A 16811-nucleotide genomic window follows, 5' to 3' on the forward strand; every position below is an offset into this window, starting at 1 on the left:
CTGGGCTCAGAGACTGAACGTCCTGCAGGCCCCTAAGCGAGGAAGCTGGGCATACTGGCCTCGCAGAGGAAGCCCCCTTGAGTGGAGCCCGCTTTCTGAGTGCCGAGTCCCCACCCAGGGGGTGAGGGGACGGTGGGGGGGTGGCGGTGGGGTGGAGGGAGGAAGACCAAGGACAGGGCAGACGCAGAGCTGGGCCCGGGGCCACTCCCACAGGGTGAAGAGCCCAGACAAGGCCGCCCTGGTTCCAGTTGTCCCGGGCGATGGCAGAGCCCTCTGCCTGGACAAAGGCTGGACAAAGGAGGCCTGTTTAACGCCCAGCCTCCCTTCCCCCAGCCAGCTGCCCAGCCCGCCCCTGGGGTAGGGTGATGGAATGTAGGGGAGTCGGTCTCCTGAGAACTGGTGACCTTGCAGCGCCCCAGCCCAGCCCAGTGTGGAGTGCTGTGATCCCTGTTTGGGGGGGTGAGGACGGGCAGCGTTGGGTTGGGTGGGGGCCCGTTGGGTTGGGTGGGGGCCCGGCTGGAGGAGGCCCTCTGGGGCTGGTGGGGGGAGGAGGGCTAGCCGTGGGAAGGGCTTCCTGTGAGGGGAAGTGCTCTGGGGTTATAGGGCAGGCACAGGAAGGTCTGGGAGCTGCCCTGACCTTTTTCACCAAGAGGTCGGTGGATACCTGGGGCAGAGCCCGAGGCAAGGAGGGCTATGTCCACAGCCACCCACCCCCTTCCCCCTTCCCAGGGACTGGCGCCGTGGAGGAAACCGATGGGGACTGCTCCGAACCCCCCCTTCCTTCCGCTCTCCCTCGGGCGGTGGAAGGGACTCCCCCTCGGTCCATTCTGGCTTGAGGTTTATTTGGGGTCACTAACCTGACCACATGCTTGGCAGTGGATGGGGGGCAAGCAGGGGCTCAGTCGGCCTGGGCTGTGGGCACCTCCCACGTTCCCCGGGGAGTGGGTGGTTTGGCTGGGCACCAGGCTCTGAAGGCCAACCTTGGTGGCCACTCCCTGTCTCCTCAGATGGGCAGCGGGAGGCTTTGGAGGCTGCGCCCAGACTCTGAGCTGCCCTAGACTGCCGACTGGCTGGGCGTGGGTCACAGACATGGCCCAGCCCCTGAACTTTGTCCTCAGTGTTCCCGAGACCCCAGAGGACCACGGGTAAGTGTGCTGGGGCTGGGGGACTGGAGGGCAGAGATGTTTCCCCCATCCTCCCCTCCCCCGGAGAGGCCCCCTGGACCAGGGCCTGTGGAAGGGGTGGCCGCTGGGGCAGGGTTGGGTCAGCTGAATCGGGAACCCCTGCTCCTCTCTCATCCCGGCAGCCAGGAGCCCAGCCCCTATGATGAGAGCGAGGTGCACGACTCCTTCCACCAGCTCATCGAGGAGCAGAGCCGGTGGGTGGCGGAGGAGGGGCTGGAGCTGCAGCAGCGGGGGCATCACGGCCCTCGCCGCCAACCTGCTTCTCCCCCGGCCCTGCCATCCCCCGGCCCAGCGCTGCCTCTCGCCCCGGCCACCTGCCCCCTGCGCTAGCCACAATCCGCATAACATAGCCTTCACGCCGCCCTTCCCGGCTTCGGGCTCCTGGCAACGTGCGGCTCTCCAGGCTTTGGAAGTATCACTCATCTTCCTTCATGCAGCGTTTCCTTGCTCTGCTGCCCCCACCCTGAAACCGCCCACCAGCATCAGGCCCAGAATAATGCGGAAAGACCTCTCTGCGTCGCAGCAGAAGGCGATTAGCCGCAAGTGCTCCCACTCCCCAGTGGCAGTGTTCACCTTAGAGCAAGCAAGCTTGTCTCAGATGAGCACCTTTATAATTTGGGAGCCCCGGGCACAGAGATAGGCACTTTTGTGTGTCGCGACTGCGGGAAGTGGGGTCCAATAATTCTGAGCGGCAAGAGGATGGGCCCAGCTCCAGCACCTTGGAAGGCCAGGCCGAGCCCCTCACCCAATCAGATCTTGTGTATGGAAGCCAAGACAGCCGTCCCAGTCACTGGTGCACACAGTGTATGCTGCTTATGTGCATCTCACTCCACACAGGGTTTGCTCTGCCTTGCAGAGAGGTGTGTGTGTGTGTGTGTGTGTGTGTGTGTACTATTAATACTAAAAATTGGATATTTTTAAATCAAAAAGTAACTTCGGCATTCCAGTAAAATGGCTCTATATCTGTCTTCCTTGGGGCTGGAAAGTCACGCACATTATCACCGTAAAGTAAAGTGTGTACCAGGCGCATGGGCAATTATGTCTTAAGAGCCCATGAATACCCAGGCAAGGCTCATCACTTCACACAGTTTCACTTGGCCCATGTAAAGTAACGGAGCTTGCAAGATATATGGATTTTAAAGTCAGAACAAATGTGCTCCTAAATACCTTGGTTTAGGGATAGAGATCACTTCTTTGACTCCATGCACAGACAAGTGGCCGTGAATCTTTGGGGTGCACTGCCCGGTTATTTCTACCAGTTTCCACATTCAGTCCTTTAGTTTCTGGAAGTGGTAACCTCACCAGGATTCCCTTTTCACCCCCCTCCTCGCCTCTCTTTAGTAATCTTGGCACACAAGTGGTTGCAAAACTGCAGTACCTTTATTTTATTAAAAAGAAAGAATAATTCAAGCGTCAAGGTCACCTGCCCAGCGGTATTTAGATGACAGCCCCGCTGTGGCCTCCAGTGTCAGTACTTCAAAAGGAGTTTGACATGACCTATAAACCTGAAGAGCAAGAATTTCTGTAAAAAGCAAGTTCTGGGAAAAAAAGTGTAATTGAATTAAATCTCTTATCGCGGCCTTGTTCTGGGCAGCTGGGTACTGCATCATCACTGTCTAACCTCGGGCTGGAGCTGTTCTTGGATTCAAGCTGAAAGCCTCTGCCATCCAAGAGATCGGGAACATGCTTTTCTCTGACATTCTGGACTTCCTGCCCTGCCTTTCTGTGGCTCAGCCAAATTGCGGACTCGCAGCTAGCTCCCAAACAAGAAATTGTGTCAGTCTGGTCTTACTTAACTAGAGACTTATCCAAGTAATACATTCACCCTTTTACCCAGAATATTCTGGAAATATGTGTTGCTAAAAAGACAAAAAGCTTTTCTTTCTTACCAGCATTAAGAGCCAGAGCAAGGGCCACTAATTAAGCACTTGGAACATTCTCCAGAGTTTTTAGAAATGTGGGCCAAAATTTAGGAGGGAAGAGTTATGTATATATCCTACGTATTTTTGGCTTTTACTGGACTTGAAATCCCAAACATGAATGTCACTAGTGGCTGGATTACATCGGTGGCTTGGGTTTTAAGGCACTTGTCTCTCAGTCTCTGTGCTCACGCTCCTCAGTGGACATATCTCTAAACTGACATAAATTTTACTTCCCAAAGCAGTTCTAATAACTCAGTGGGCATGGTGAAACAAGCCGCGCTTGTGGTCCTGTCATTTCAAGTTCCTGGTTCACCCACTGTCAAATGTATACTCATTGTTTGATTACTTCCACCTGCATTCCCTTGTAAGAATTGCATTAGAAACTCAAATCTCCCCATTCCAATACAAAGAGCGCAAGACCTTGGCTGGGTTCATGGCCAAACTTCCCGGAAACCTCATAGCCTCCGTGATCTTGCTATGCAAACCCCAGAAGGAAAGTTTTGAAAACACCCCAGAGCAGCAAAGTAAGGCTGGTCATAGCTCTTGTATATTTTTATTTATATCTATAGCTCTTCAAACAAAAATTTTAAGTCTACTGAAAGAAGTTTTTCTTCAGTAAAAATGATAGAAACACAAATAGAAAATCAAATGCTTAGAAAAAAGAGACTTTTAATGTCCTTCCAGAGCTGCCTCAAATTGTGCTATCAGCCGCAGCTCCTGGAAGCCTCTGATAGCAAATAGCAGAGAAATGTGGGCCAGCTGTGTGACTCCCTCTCTTTATGGGCTCTGGCAAGAAAACAGATTTTCCATCACAATTCTGGCAAGCAGAATCTGGTCCTGTGTCACTGGGGGCAAATTTTTCTTGCATGAGAGCTCGTGTCCAGTCCAGCAGCGTGAAAAATCCCCTGGCTCCATGCCTCCCAAAGCTCTTGGGAGTGAGACATTACAAACACTGGAGTTCACTGCCAATCATGAGAGACTACAAGCTGGCTCCCTGGGAAAGGCAACAGCTCCACTTTCAGCCAAGGTTCTAGTGTTTCTTAATGATTTCCAACTGGACAAACCAAAATGGTTCAAGCAATTGGTCCTGTGCTTCCGGCTCATCGGTGAATCGCCACTCTTGGTCTCTGTACAGTTTCAATCGCACGAGTAGACGCTTAAAAATGCAATCAGCAGTTTTCGTCAATTAAGACGGTAGCAAAGCCTTAGCACCAAACACACACCCGGTACGCAGTTCCCGATGCCCGGCATACCGGTGCGGTGGCCTGGTGCCTCAGCAGTGAGGGCTCAGCCCCTGTCACTCAGCCTTTGTGCCTCCAATGTCTCAAACAGTGTGCTATCCCCTTGGAGGTCTTGCTGCACAATTCCAGCTAAGTCCCACTCACTACTCCCCATACTGCACTGACAATCCGGTAGGAACAGTGAGTCACCAGCCAGTCCTCCTGTAGCTGTTCCCCTATGGGCTGTCACGTGCCAAATTCATAAAGTGATAAAATCTCCACGGCCTGCACCACCCCGGCCTCAGGCACGTGTGCTATACTCCAGTGCAGCAAATGATCGAACCGCCCCAAACCTTGAGGAAAGTATCTCATCTTGCAGCTTGCATCTTGAGCCAAGAGCCCTGGAAGCATGAATCCCATAGCTTTGGCTTTTCCACTGAAATCCATTTGTCCCACGAAGCTTGGGAAGTGGTCAGCACCCAGTGCTTCCTGCAGTCCCTTGGTTCAGTGAGAGGAGTGGAAGCTGAGAAGGGACGGTGGGCTGCGCAAGCCACGCCATCTGAACACTCTCTCCTAACAGGGCAGCTATCATCCCTGCTTCTAGCATTGTTCCAGAGCTTCACATGATTTACCTAAAAGTTCAGGATGTGTCTCCTGTTTTAACTAGCAGATTAGAAGAATTTCCATAAATTATCATGAAGGAATGTGAAGATATTGTAGTACTGTGTTTTGATTTCCATTTTGTTTGGCATTTTCCAGAATTCCATCCTGGAGTTCCATGGAAAGGACTTCAGAATATAGACCCCGAGAACGCACTCTCGACGTCACTCCCGGAAGTGTCCTCACCGGGCCTACCATCAACACCACCATACAGGACGCTTTCAACCGCTACCTCCTCAAGAGTGGAGGTGAGGAGCTGCCAGGCGCCACTCCGCCGGCTCAGAGGGCCTCCCGCATTTGGGGGCGCCCGGGGTGGCGCTCGTCATGGGGCAGGGACGAGACACGCCTGGGCACTTCTCACTACCTGGAGGTAGTGCCTGATGGTGAAAATGGAGATTGATTTCCCTGGCTTTATGAACACGTCGTCTCTGAGCACTGTGTTACACAATCCCGGTATTAACCATGAAGCCTCTCAGTGAAAGAGTTCCCACTTCTTAAAATCCGTTTAAAACTGCCGGTGAACCCCTTCCTCCTCCATCTCAATCTGCTTCCTTCCTCAAAGCCTGGTAAAAGACTGAAATCCCTCCCCAGCACTCAGGTGTTCAAGTGCACAGTGGCACTCCTCAGCTCAGGGTGTAGATTTGGGTGCGCCTGTGTCAGACGTCGATCCAGGAGGAGCTGGCTGTGACGTTGGAAGCGATGTGCAGCTCTCAGGCGGACGCCGAGAGTGAGCAGATGGAGCAGCCCCGATAGCTGGTGCTGGTACGGTGGCAGTGCCGACGTCCGAAATAGTAGGGAGGGGAAGAGCTGGCTGCCGCAGACGCTTGTCCCCTGTAACGCCACCAGATAGCTCCCCAGAATGTTCCCCTCGGGTTTCCCACTGAAAGCAGGACTCGAGGGAGAGAGGCAGTTCTGAACGGGTTCTGTGGTTCAGAACAGCAGCAGAAGTACGGATCATCTTGTTCAACGCTGTGCATCCTCGCTTCGTGCACCCGCTTCCTAGAGCAGCCTCTGGCCGTCGGGACGGAGGACGGTACAGAGCACGGAAGCGGGGCAGGGTGAGGCACAAGCCAGAAGTCAGGATCGCCCTCAGTGCTCGTCACCCTGAGTGTGGTGCAGGAGGGACTGTGTCCCGGCAGGACCGTCCCAGTGGATTTGGAGGATTGCGGACAGGTGTGAAGGGGCAGCGCCGACCCGGTACTGGAAAAACCTCAGAAAGCTTCGGTGTTGCTCGGTGTCATACGGAGCTTCCCGCCAGTACTCCCGTGGGTCCTCCTGTCCCTTGGCCTCCGAAACTTTGAGTATTGGTGTGGTGACCTCCACGTAGCACAAGTGTGCCATGACGCGATCTAGGGCAGCCCGGAGAAGGAGCTGAGTTCTGCGGGCAGAACTAAGCAGTTGTCCTCCTGTCCACAGTAGCTGAGGCAGAGACAGGCAGGAGTGACCTAGAAGGACGGGCACTGGCGCTGTTGTGGTCAGATGAGAAAGTGGGTCTCCAGCTCCAGGGTAAAGAGGCAGGCAGCCGTCCGACCCGGCGCCGAAGCGCCACGTGAGGTCGACTTCTGGGGGCTGTCAGTGGCCAGTCTGGGGCAGTTTGCCAGGGTCCCTCCTGCACACCTCCTGGAGAACTTTTGCTCCTCTGCTGCTGTGCCCTCGGTGTGTTATTTGGGAGAAGGGGAACCTACAGAACTTTGTCTTTCTGTGAACGGTTCGTGATTGCGCCGCCTCGGGCCGCAGCGCAGCAGACCTGGGCGGGCTGCACCTTGCCGATCGCCGCCCGAGCTGGAGGTGCTGCTCCGTCTCGCGCCTGGTGGAAAGCTGCTAAGCCAGGCGGCTCCCTTGGGCTGACCTTGGGCTCAGGGACCCTGGGTGCCACAACATTTTTTTTTATAGTTTTCTTTGGGTTTTTTTTTTTGTTTTGTTTTGTTTTTAAGTAGGCTCCACAACCAACGCTTCTGGAACCATGACCCCGAGAGACGGCAGAGTCACATGTTCTCAACCGAGCCAGCCAGGCGCCCAGTGTTTTCAATTTTAAGTCACTTCTACATTCCACATGGGGCTTGAAACCCACAACCCCGACATCAGGAGTTACACACTTCACCGCCTGAGCCAGCCAGGCGCCCCAGCTATCATAGTTTTGACTGTGGTTCAGCTTGACCTAAAGTATAGAGAAAAAGTTAAGAAAACGTGCTCCCTGGAAGGAAAACAGGGAGAATAGCCAGCTATTAACCTCTTGATCTCTTGGCTTACTTATTTGCTACATTTTCATAATACAGTTCTCATTCTGTCGAGTATCCACTTTCAGACTATTTTTAATTTGGGTATTTTTGTTTTTCATTTACTGCCATTTATTGTAAGTGCTGATTTGACATTAAAGCTGACATATTTACAGTATCGTTTGGATAAAGTGTAGCTTTGGAATCCGCACGGAATAAACAGTAACCAGGTGGTGAGTCATGCCGCTTCATAGCATACTGGTACCAACATTTCATCCAGAGTGGAAAATTGGAATTTTAATTTTATGGACAAATTCCTCTATTAAAAGTAAAAAATTTCTGAAAAAAGTAGAACACTGTTAAAATCTAAGCATTCTTGTTGTTAAATTATAAAGAAATACCACAGAGGGTTAAATAGGTCTGTAATCTTGGGGTCTTGGGTCGATGCCATTTTTTGCTTAGATAAAAATTCTAGAAAGAGGGAAAGAGTTTGGGGCATAAGCTTAGATATCAGTAGGGACTGAGTGTTTTTTAGATTGTGGAATTCGCAGATAACAAATCAGTGTTGACGCTCATGAGTTCTAGTACCGCCCTGCTGACGCCGATCACAGTAGGGCAGTTGCAGACAGCTGTGCAGGTTGCACACTGCACAAGTCTGAGAGGCACCCGCATGCCTGGTGTCTCTTGGTGAAGAGTACCCCTGGGTGTTTATGCACCCACCCCCGTGGGGCCCTCCCATCTGGCTTCATGTCTTGTGAAATTCTGTTTAGAAGTAAATGTGACAAGCAGACGGCTCACAAAAGGTTTCATGTCCTTTGCCCCACCAGCTTCCCACACACTGGCGGAATAACTTTCTCCTGTGGACTGGAGAAGCCTTGATTCTGTCCTGCTGTAATCCAAACCTGTCCACAGTGCTTCACCCTCCTCATTCCCTGGCCCTTGAGCCTCCTCGTGAGAGCCGGGGAGGCTCATTGAGATGCTTCGGACAGCTGGGAAAGCCTCACATCATGCCATTACTACCCCCTCAGCCTCCTCCCAGGTGCATGAGCAGGGTAAAAGCCACTTTAGTGGACGTGGCTGGGGATGTACAGTCCTTCCAGCCTCCGCATTTTAAGCTCTGCCTCATGCCCATGTCACTGTATGTAGGCCTCCTGGACAGAGCTAGTGGACACTTCATACATTTTGAGACAGAAATGAAGTGCTGGCCCTTCTGCAAAATGTATAACAAAAAGCTTGGTGTTTCTTAGTTTTTAACTTTGTGGATGTTGTTTGAGGTGTGTGAACAAATGGAGAGTGCCCCCAGCCCGTGAGTTTTATCTCTACATGGGAGGGAGTCCACACGATTGGTTCACACTCTGGTGGCGTTTCTGGCATTCTGCCGATCCTCTTCTCTCTGGCTCCTGAGACCTTTGCCTCCCAGAGGCTGCTGCCACCTCTGGGCCTCTGCCTCCCGGCCCTGGGATCCAAGCTGGATGCCAAGCTGTGGGTCTGCCTGCCCTGGCTAATGCCCTGTGATCACGCCACACCTGTATGGTCAGCCTCCTCTTGGCGGGTGGCACTGCTCACACCGCCAAGCTCGGTGGCTGCCCCAGCACGCCCACTGCCCACCTCTCAGCCGTGTCTCGTTTCTGCAGGGTCCTCCCCACCGTCATCTCAGAGTGCCGCCGCGCTGCCTTCCTCTCGGGAGTGCCTGGCCGCTCAGTGTGCCCGGCTACGGTCGCCTTTCAGCAGCATCGCGCCGCGCCCCAGCATCGTGAGGTACACACTGGCTTCCTCCTGACATCTGCCCACGCACTCGGGAGTGGGGCGGGGGGGGTGTGCTATGGGTGCACAGAGTCTGGCACTCTGCCCCCTCTTTTCGCCGTGGTGTGCAGCAGGAATGGGAACATTACCCCGCGGGTCGCGTGGAAGGGCGTGGTGGCTATAGGATGGGAAGCTGATGGGGAGACAAGAGAAGGTCCAGATAGTGTGGCCACTTCCCGCCCCTCGGATTATTTCTCTGTTACCCTTAGACTTTCTCAAAGTTTGCCTCATTTTGCCTTTTGTTTTTTTTTTTTATTTTTTTTCATATATTTTATATATCATTTATTTATTTATGTATGTGTTTATTTATTTGACAGAGAGAGAGACAGAGACAGCCAGGGGAGATTAAATCATGCCAGGAGCGGGAGAGGGAAGCAGCAGGTCTCAGGGAACAGGAGCTCCGATGCGGTTCAATCCCAGGACTCTGGGATCACACCCTGAGCCAAAGGCAGATGCGTAGAATCGACTGAGCCACCCGGTGTTTCCAGTTTAGTTTTTTTTTAAGATTTTATTTATTTTGACAGAGAGAGCACGTGCGTACAAGCGCAGGGACAGCAGGAGAGGGAGAAGCAGGCTCCCCCGCTGAGCAGGAGTCCCATGCAGGGCTCGATCCCAGGACCCTAGGATCGTGACTGATGTTCTCAAGGGCAGACACCTCCAACCAAATGAGCCATTCAGGCGCCCCCAGACTTCAAGAAGTTTTTGAAGTAAGACATTTCCTTTAGGCTTAGAGGAGAATTGTCCTTAAAACTTCAGGGGAATCTGAACTGAAAATTCTAAAACAAGAATAGTAAAGAGATTCAGGCCCAGACGCTGACAAGACACGTGTCGTGGGTTTATAAGGAGACAGCCCTTAGAGAAGGAAGTGTTTATTGTTTAAGTAATTTCTGCAAATACATTTCCTCGTGGTATTCTCAAACCTTTGTCGCTCAGACCTTTTGAAACCAGTGCGTAAAAAGATGGCATTCCTTAGTACCAGCACCGGCAAGAGCGGTGCTCTTTGAAAAAGCTCTCAGCACTCTTCTTTCCCCACTCACTCCGCAGTCAGTTTATTGTTTTAGTTTTTATTTTAGTCCCAGCGCCATTAACATTGAGTTTCAGGTGTAAATATAATGACTCAACGTATAGTTTAGCATCTCACGAAAAACAGAGAAAGCTTCTGGATTATTTCATTCATTCTAATGTTTATTCTTCTCCCATATTTACAGGAGGAGATGTATGTGCAGAACTTTAATATTTCCATGATCATTTAGCTAAAAAGAGAAGAGCGCAAATTAAATCATTTTCCCTCGTCTCCAGTTTTTGAAAGCACTTTTGCTTTTCCGAATGTAATGACACCTTTGTTGGCATTAGCGTTTGTTTGTTTTGTTTGTTTGTTTGTTTGTTTGAAGTCCTGGTACAGGGAAGGTTGGAGGGGAGCTCCATGCAGGGTCTGTGTTGCTTGGTCGCTGTAGTGCTGGTCCAGGGACCACCGCGACAGCGGTAACCACCCAGCCGCCAGCACTTCCTGTCTTGGTCGCGTATGCGGTGCGGCGGCGGCAGATGCCCACATGTGCGCACATCCCAACCAAGCCCCGGGCAGGAGAAGCTGGGGTTCTGAGTGGTTACTACAGTTTGGGTTTTCCTCCTAAGAGCCTCTCAGACACTCTTCTTCACCCAGCGGAGGTGTACTGGAGATGCCCAGTGCTCAGCTTCCCGCAGCTGGGCCACGCACGTCCATCTCTCTTACCGCAGGCCCGGCGCGCTCGTCTCCAAGCTGCGGGTTGTCAGGGGCTGCCTTGAAAGTGGACTCCATAGCTAAAGAAGTAGTGTAAAGGATTCACGCTGCAGCGAAGCTTGACCTCGATTAGTGTGTTCCAGTATAAGCTTGTCCCAGTAGATATGTCGGGATAAGGCTTTAAACCCCAGACTACAAAAAGTGCTGGTTGCTCTTTTCTCAGCGGTAGACTTGGTTCTGGCACAGTCAGCGGAAGTTCAGTATCAGAAGTCTCCTGCAAGGCTCCACTGGGCCCTGGGCACAGGTGGCAGGTGGTCTCTGGGCAGGAGTTCAAGCAGAGCACGCATCTTGTGGTTCTCATGTGGGTGCTTTACTTGGTGTTTCTTTTTTATCCTCGCTGGGGTTCACTGGGAAAGCCGTGAGAGCACTGTGCACGCTTCCCCAAACACTGCAGTGACTTTCCTTCTTTTGTCTCAAGAATGCCTGTGCTCTGTCTCCTGCCTTTCTTGTGTAACCAGTCAGACATTAAATCGACGTGGGTCCTCTGGCCCTGCCTCCCAGCTACTTGAAGCCTCTCTTGTCTCAGCGAACCGTGGAAGTGTGCCCAGAAACACTACTGCACCCACAAGGCCACCTCCAGGGTTAACCAATCCCAAGCCTTCGACCTGGGGGAGCCAGTCCCCCCGGCTGGACCAGCTCTTACTCCCTCTGGTACGATCTGCTCTCCGTGCAAATGGGGCAGGTGGGGGAGCGCCGGGGGCTCGGCCTGCTCTGCTTTTGTCCTCAGGGAATGAATATGCCTGTCATCTTGTCCTCTAGCTCCTTGTAAGTGACTGCTGTCCCCTCCTAGAACCCAGGAGGATCTAGGGAGGGGCCAAGGGGCCCTAGACTCTTTGGCAATGTGTGGGCCCAGCGCTCCAGCTGCCATGGTTTTCAGCTCTCCTCCGCCTGGGCTTCTTCAGCATCCAGCCAAGCCTGCTCCCGAGGCAGGGTCCCGCTGGCACAGCACCCTTCCAGGGGCCACGCTGGGCCCTTAGAGCAGGCACTTTCAACCAGCACAAGGCTCGGGACTCACTTTGATACTTGCTTCTCCACAACGTTTCACTGGAGCAAAGGGGCTTTCCCGGGCCAGAAACTACCTCAAGCCCCCCAGTGGCCCAGGCCCGGGATCTGGGTGCCAGCCAGCCTCTGCCGGGCCGCACCGGTGCCCTCCAATGGGCTGCGCCATGGAAGACATGTGCTGGAGCGTAAGAAGCTGAGGCTGGAACCAGCTGCAGATAGTTTGAAAATTGTTGTGGGCCCATCACAGCTCCTAGGCCTGCTGCCCCAGCACGTAGTGCATCTTAGGCTCTGATTCTGAGGGGCCCACGTGAGGCAGAGGAAGAGTACAGGAGCTGCCGCCCTCCGGCTGCCATCCCCGCCCCCCCCAGGGCGTCTGCAGGAATGTGGGGCTGGGTCTATCAACCATAAGATAATGTAGGTTTTCAAGGTTGCGAAAGTCAGATTGCTGTGCAGCGGCAGTCTGTGCTGCTGCACGTGTGGGCGGAAGCTCCGAAGGCCGTGCTGGACCGGGCTCTCCCCCTCTGGCTCGTGCAGGTTCCGCCTCCCTGGAGTACGGACACCCTCAGATGGGACAGCAGCTGGCTCGCCCCTCCGCAACCTCACGCCCCAGGTACGGCACTCCACCGTAGCTTGGGCCTCGAGCGGGCGGGCGCAGTCTCGACCGAGAGGGGTTCCTGCCACCCCGATGCATGCTGGTGTCGCTGCGCTGGGGGCGCTTGCCAGGCCCAGAGACGGGGCGTGGCAGCCATAGGCAGACACGCCCCATATTCTTGGAGAATTGCCATTTTTACTCTTTTGAGGCTTAAACAGTTAAGCTTGCCTTCAGTTATACCGACTAATAGTCATTTAGTCCTGGGTGCTCCCTTTTTCCCCCAGTCAGGGCCGCAGGGCTGCCAGGAAACCACGTGCCTGTGTGGCTGGTTGGGGAGGCTCACAACCAAAATGCGGGTTCTTCTCCTGATTGGAGGTGGAATTACGAAATAATATAACTGAAACATCCAGGATTAAAGAGTACATGGTAAAATGATAAGGCAAGAGGTTAAAATCATAAAGTCACATATGCTAAGCCCTTTTAAAGACGTGACCTTTTCTCCAGTGGTTAGTACACCCGTGGTCATATACATTTTCTTTGAAGAATGTCGTGGAAGAAGTCCCAGGAAGCTCGTTACGCCCCCTTTGCTTCTCAATCAGATCGACCGGCTCCTACTTCCCAAGTGGACGCTGTGTTTGCAGCACGGGCTCCTCGTCACATTCCACCGAACCTGACTCAAGGCAACGCCGGTGGGTCCGGCCACAGCTCCAAGGAGGAAGCCGCCAAAGGCCCAGAAGTCCCTGCACATGTACGCCTCCTGGCCGCCGCTCGGGCTGCCCGCAGGCTGCGCCCCAGCAGTACCGGGCTCGGTGCCAGCGAGTGTCCTGGGCAGCCGCGGAGAAAGCACCGCAGACGACGCTGACGCCTCGGGTTCTGGAGGCGGGCGGTAGTCAGACACCAAGGTGTCGGCAGAGTCCGTTCCTTCCGGGCTCGTGTTCTGGATGGTCCGCACACGGCTGCCCTCCCCTGTGTCCTCACATGGTCACCCCTCTCAGTCTGAGTGTGTGTGTCCTTAACTTCCCCTTCCCCAGAAGGACAGAAGTTGTGGTGGATTAGGTCCACTAATGATCTTTCTTTGCTTTTTACTTTCACTGCACTCCGTTTAAAGACCCGTGTCCAAATACGGGCACAGCTGGAGGGGCTGGGGGCTGAGCTTCCATGTGGGGATTTGGCAGGCCACGATGCAATACCGCGGGCAGGTGTCTCGTGATCTGTTTCTTCTTGCGGAGCTGGCCGCGGCCATGTGCCCCCCCCACCAGGACAGGCCCCTGAGAGCGTGCACATACACAGTGCCTGTGGGAAGACACTCATTCACCAGCTAGCACCAGCCCCGTGATTCATCTTCCAAGTTACTTCCCCCCGCTGTTACAGGACGCTCGCTAAGGCGTGCCGCGGACGATCTCAGCGACAGCACTGGAGCAGCGGTGGCTGGATCCCGCGGTGGTTCTCTTTACCTTCAGAGTGGCCGAACTGGTTTCCATTCCCACCAGCAGCTTTGTAGCAAGGGTTCCCTTCTCCACATCCTCAACACTTGTGTCTCTTATTTTTGTCTTTTTGATTCTACCCATTCTAACGGGTGAGGGAGATCTCAAGGTTTTCTTGATTTGTATTTCTCTGATGCTGAGTGATGCGGGCATCTTTTCGTGTCTGCTTTCGTCATCTGCGTATGCCTTCTTTGGAAAAATGTTCAGTTCCTCTGCTCATCTTTGATCAGGTTGTTCGGTGTTTTGTTGTTGCTGTTACTGAGTTATAGGATTCTCTATATATTTTGAATATATTAACCCCTTTATCAAAAATGCTTGTGAATATTTTTCCATTCCATAGGTTATCTTTTCATTATACTGACAGTTTCCTTCCTGTGCAGAGAAGATATTAGTTTGATGTAGTCCTACTTCTACTGATTTTTTCTTTTATTGTTTTTTTTTTAAGTTTTATTTATTTAAGTAATTCTACATTAATAATGCGGATTCCAACTCTGCCAACCCCAAGATCGAGAGAGTCACACACTCTTCCAGCCGAACCAGACAGGCAGCCGTGTGCTTTTAGTGTCCTATCAAAAATCATTGCCAAGACCAATGCCAAGTGAGCTTTTTCCCCTGTTTTCTTCCAGGAGTTTTATGGTTCCAGATCTTATGTTTAAGTCTTTAATCCATTTCCGAGTTAACTTTTGTACGCGTGGTGGGAGACAGGCACCCACGCTGTTCTGCACGTAGCCCAGCTTTTCCAGCACATTTGTTTAAGAGGCTGCTCTTTTTCCCCCCATTGAATGCTCTCGGTGCCCTTTGTCAAATATTAATCAATTGTCTACATGGGGATCTATTTCTGGCTCTTTATTCTATTCCACTGGTCTTTATGTGTCTGAAGTTTTTGCCAGTGCCATTCTGTTTTGAATACTTGCGGCTTTGTGTTATAGTTTGAAATCAGCAAGTGTGATGCCTCTCCAGCTTTGAAATTCTCCTCCTCTTTTTCTCAAAATCGCTTAGCACTATTTGAGGCTTTGTGGTTCCACACATTTCTTCACATTCAACAATTTTCGTGAAGAATGCCACCAAATTTCTTGTAGAGATTACACGGAACCTGCAGACGGCTTTGTGTCTGGGCCACCTTGCATTTGTATCTCCGCCCAGTTTCTTTCATTTAAGTCTTTTAGTTTTCTTATTGCACAAAGTTTTCACTTGCTTGGGTCCGACTTATCCCTAAGTATTTTCTTTGTTTTTTGTTTGTTTTTTTTTTTAAGATTTTATTTATTTACTTGACAGAGAGAGAGAGACAGCCAGCGAGAGGGAACAATACGTTGCGGGGAGTGGGAGAAGAAGAAGCAGGCTCCCAGCTGAGGAGCCTGATGTGGGGCTCGATCCCAGAACGCTGCCGGGATCACGCCTCCCTGAGCCGAAGGCAGATGCGTTAACGACTACGCCAGCCAGGCGCCCTTTTTCTTGTTTTTTAATGCTGTCATAAATGAGATTTTTTTTCTTTATTTCTTTTCAGGTATTTCATTATTAGTACATAGAAAGGCAGCTGTTTTTCATTTGTTTGTTTTATATCCTGCAACTTCACTGAACTCATTGATCACTTGCTTACAGTGTTTTTGGTTAAGTCTTTAGGATTTTCTCTATATAAGCTCAATACGCTACATCTCTGGTAAAATAGTGACCATTTTACTTCTTGCTTTCTGATTTGGATGCCTTTCATTTCTTCTCGCTCCTCAATTCTGATCGCTCCGGCTAAGACTTGCGGTGCTGTGTGGAACAGAGGTGGCAAGAGCAGGCATCCTTTGTCGTGTTCCTGACCCCAGAGGAAACACTTTCAACCTCTCACTGTCGAGTATGATGTTAGCTCTGTGTGTGTGTGGTGCGGATGGCCTTCCTGGACTCAGAGGCATGTTCCTTCTGTCCCCTGTTCTTGGAGGGTGTTTGTCATGAAAGGTCGTTGTGTTTTTGTCAAATGCTATTTCTGCATCCACTGAGACGAGAGGACTCTTGAATCTTTCACCCATCAGCTTGATGTCGCACTCTGTGATTTGCAAATGGTAAACCATCCTTGCATCTCAGGATAAACTTCACTCTAATCAAGGAATGTACAATCCTTTTATGTGCTGTTGAATTCAATTTTGCTAAATATTTTGTTGAGAATGTTTATATCTGTGTTCATCAGGGATAGTCTGTGGTTGTCTCATGTCCGGATCTGGCTTTGTGTCGGATAACACGGCCTCATAAAATGAGTTCAGGGAGTGTTTCTCCTCTTCAGTGTTTTGAGAAGTTTGAGAAGGATTGGTGTTGATTCTCTTTTAAATGTTTGGTAGAATTCCTCCGTGAAACCATGTGGTCCTGGCTTCTTTCTGTGCTGGGAGGTTTCCGGTCACTGATTCAGCTCCCTTCCTCGTTACTGGTTTGTGTAGATTTTCTGCTTCTTCATGATTCCGTCTGGCAGGGGGTATTCGTTTCTGTGGAATATTGTCCGCTCTAGGTTGTCCGGTTCGGCTGGCATGGTCGCTCTGAGCCCCTCAGGATGCGCTGTACTTCCGCAGTAGCGGTCTTCATGTCCCCTTCTCAGCCCCTATTCACTTTGGGCTGAGTCTCTCTGTTTTTTCTTAGTCTAGCTGAAGCTCTGTCAAATTTTTAGTCTTTCAAAAAAAAAAACAGCTCTTAATTTTAAGCTGCTATCCTTGCTCTTTAGGTGTGTTCTGGGAAACACTTCAATGGCTCCGGCCTAGCTGTCGCTAAGAAGCAGGTGAACCGCTTCTTAGCCTAAGGCCAAGCACTGCCGCCCCACCTCCAGCTGGCAGTCCAGCACCGGCACATCTGCCGTAGAGCGCCTTGCCAGCTGGCAGCTCCCACGCCAGCGGAGAGCACACTGGGTCACCGGAGCTAGCCTCCTGCAAAGTAAAGGGAAGCAGCATTCAAGTGAAGTGTCCCCTTGGGTACTCGACAGCCTG

General features: G+C 51.9%; 1 protein-coding gene and 1 long non-coding RNA gene across 10 annotated transcripts in view; both read left to right on the forward strand.

The window, feature by feature from the left end:
* Positions 1-16811, forward strand: part of TMC6 (transmembrane channel like 6) — a 55545-nt gene that overhangs the window by 3686 nt on the left and 35048 nt on the right. The window lies entirely within an intron of this gene.
* LOC121104954 lies at positions 436-1425 on the forward strand. 3 transcript variants are annotated; one of them, XR_005837315.1, is made up of 4 exons: positions 445-459; positions 730-837; positions 1008-1145; positions 1307-1425. It is a non-coding gene; the product is annotated as an uncharacterized LOC121104954 (long non-coding RNA). The 3 variants fall into 3 exon arrangements; XR_005837314.1 differs by lacking the exon at positions 730-837 and having other exon boundaries at positions 436-459; XR_005837316.1 differs by lacking the exons at positions 445-459; positions 730-837 and adding an exon at positions 633-652.

Source organism: Ursus maritimus, unplaced genomic scaffold (genome assembly GCF_017311325.1).
Source record: "Ursus maritimus isolate PB19 unplaced genomic scaffold, ASM1731132v1 scaffold_24, whole genome shotgun sequence".
In the NCBI taxonomy this organism is placed as follows: Eukaryota; Metazoa; Chordata; class Mammalia; order Carnivora; family Ursidae; genus Ursus; species Ursus maritimus.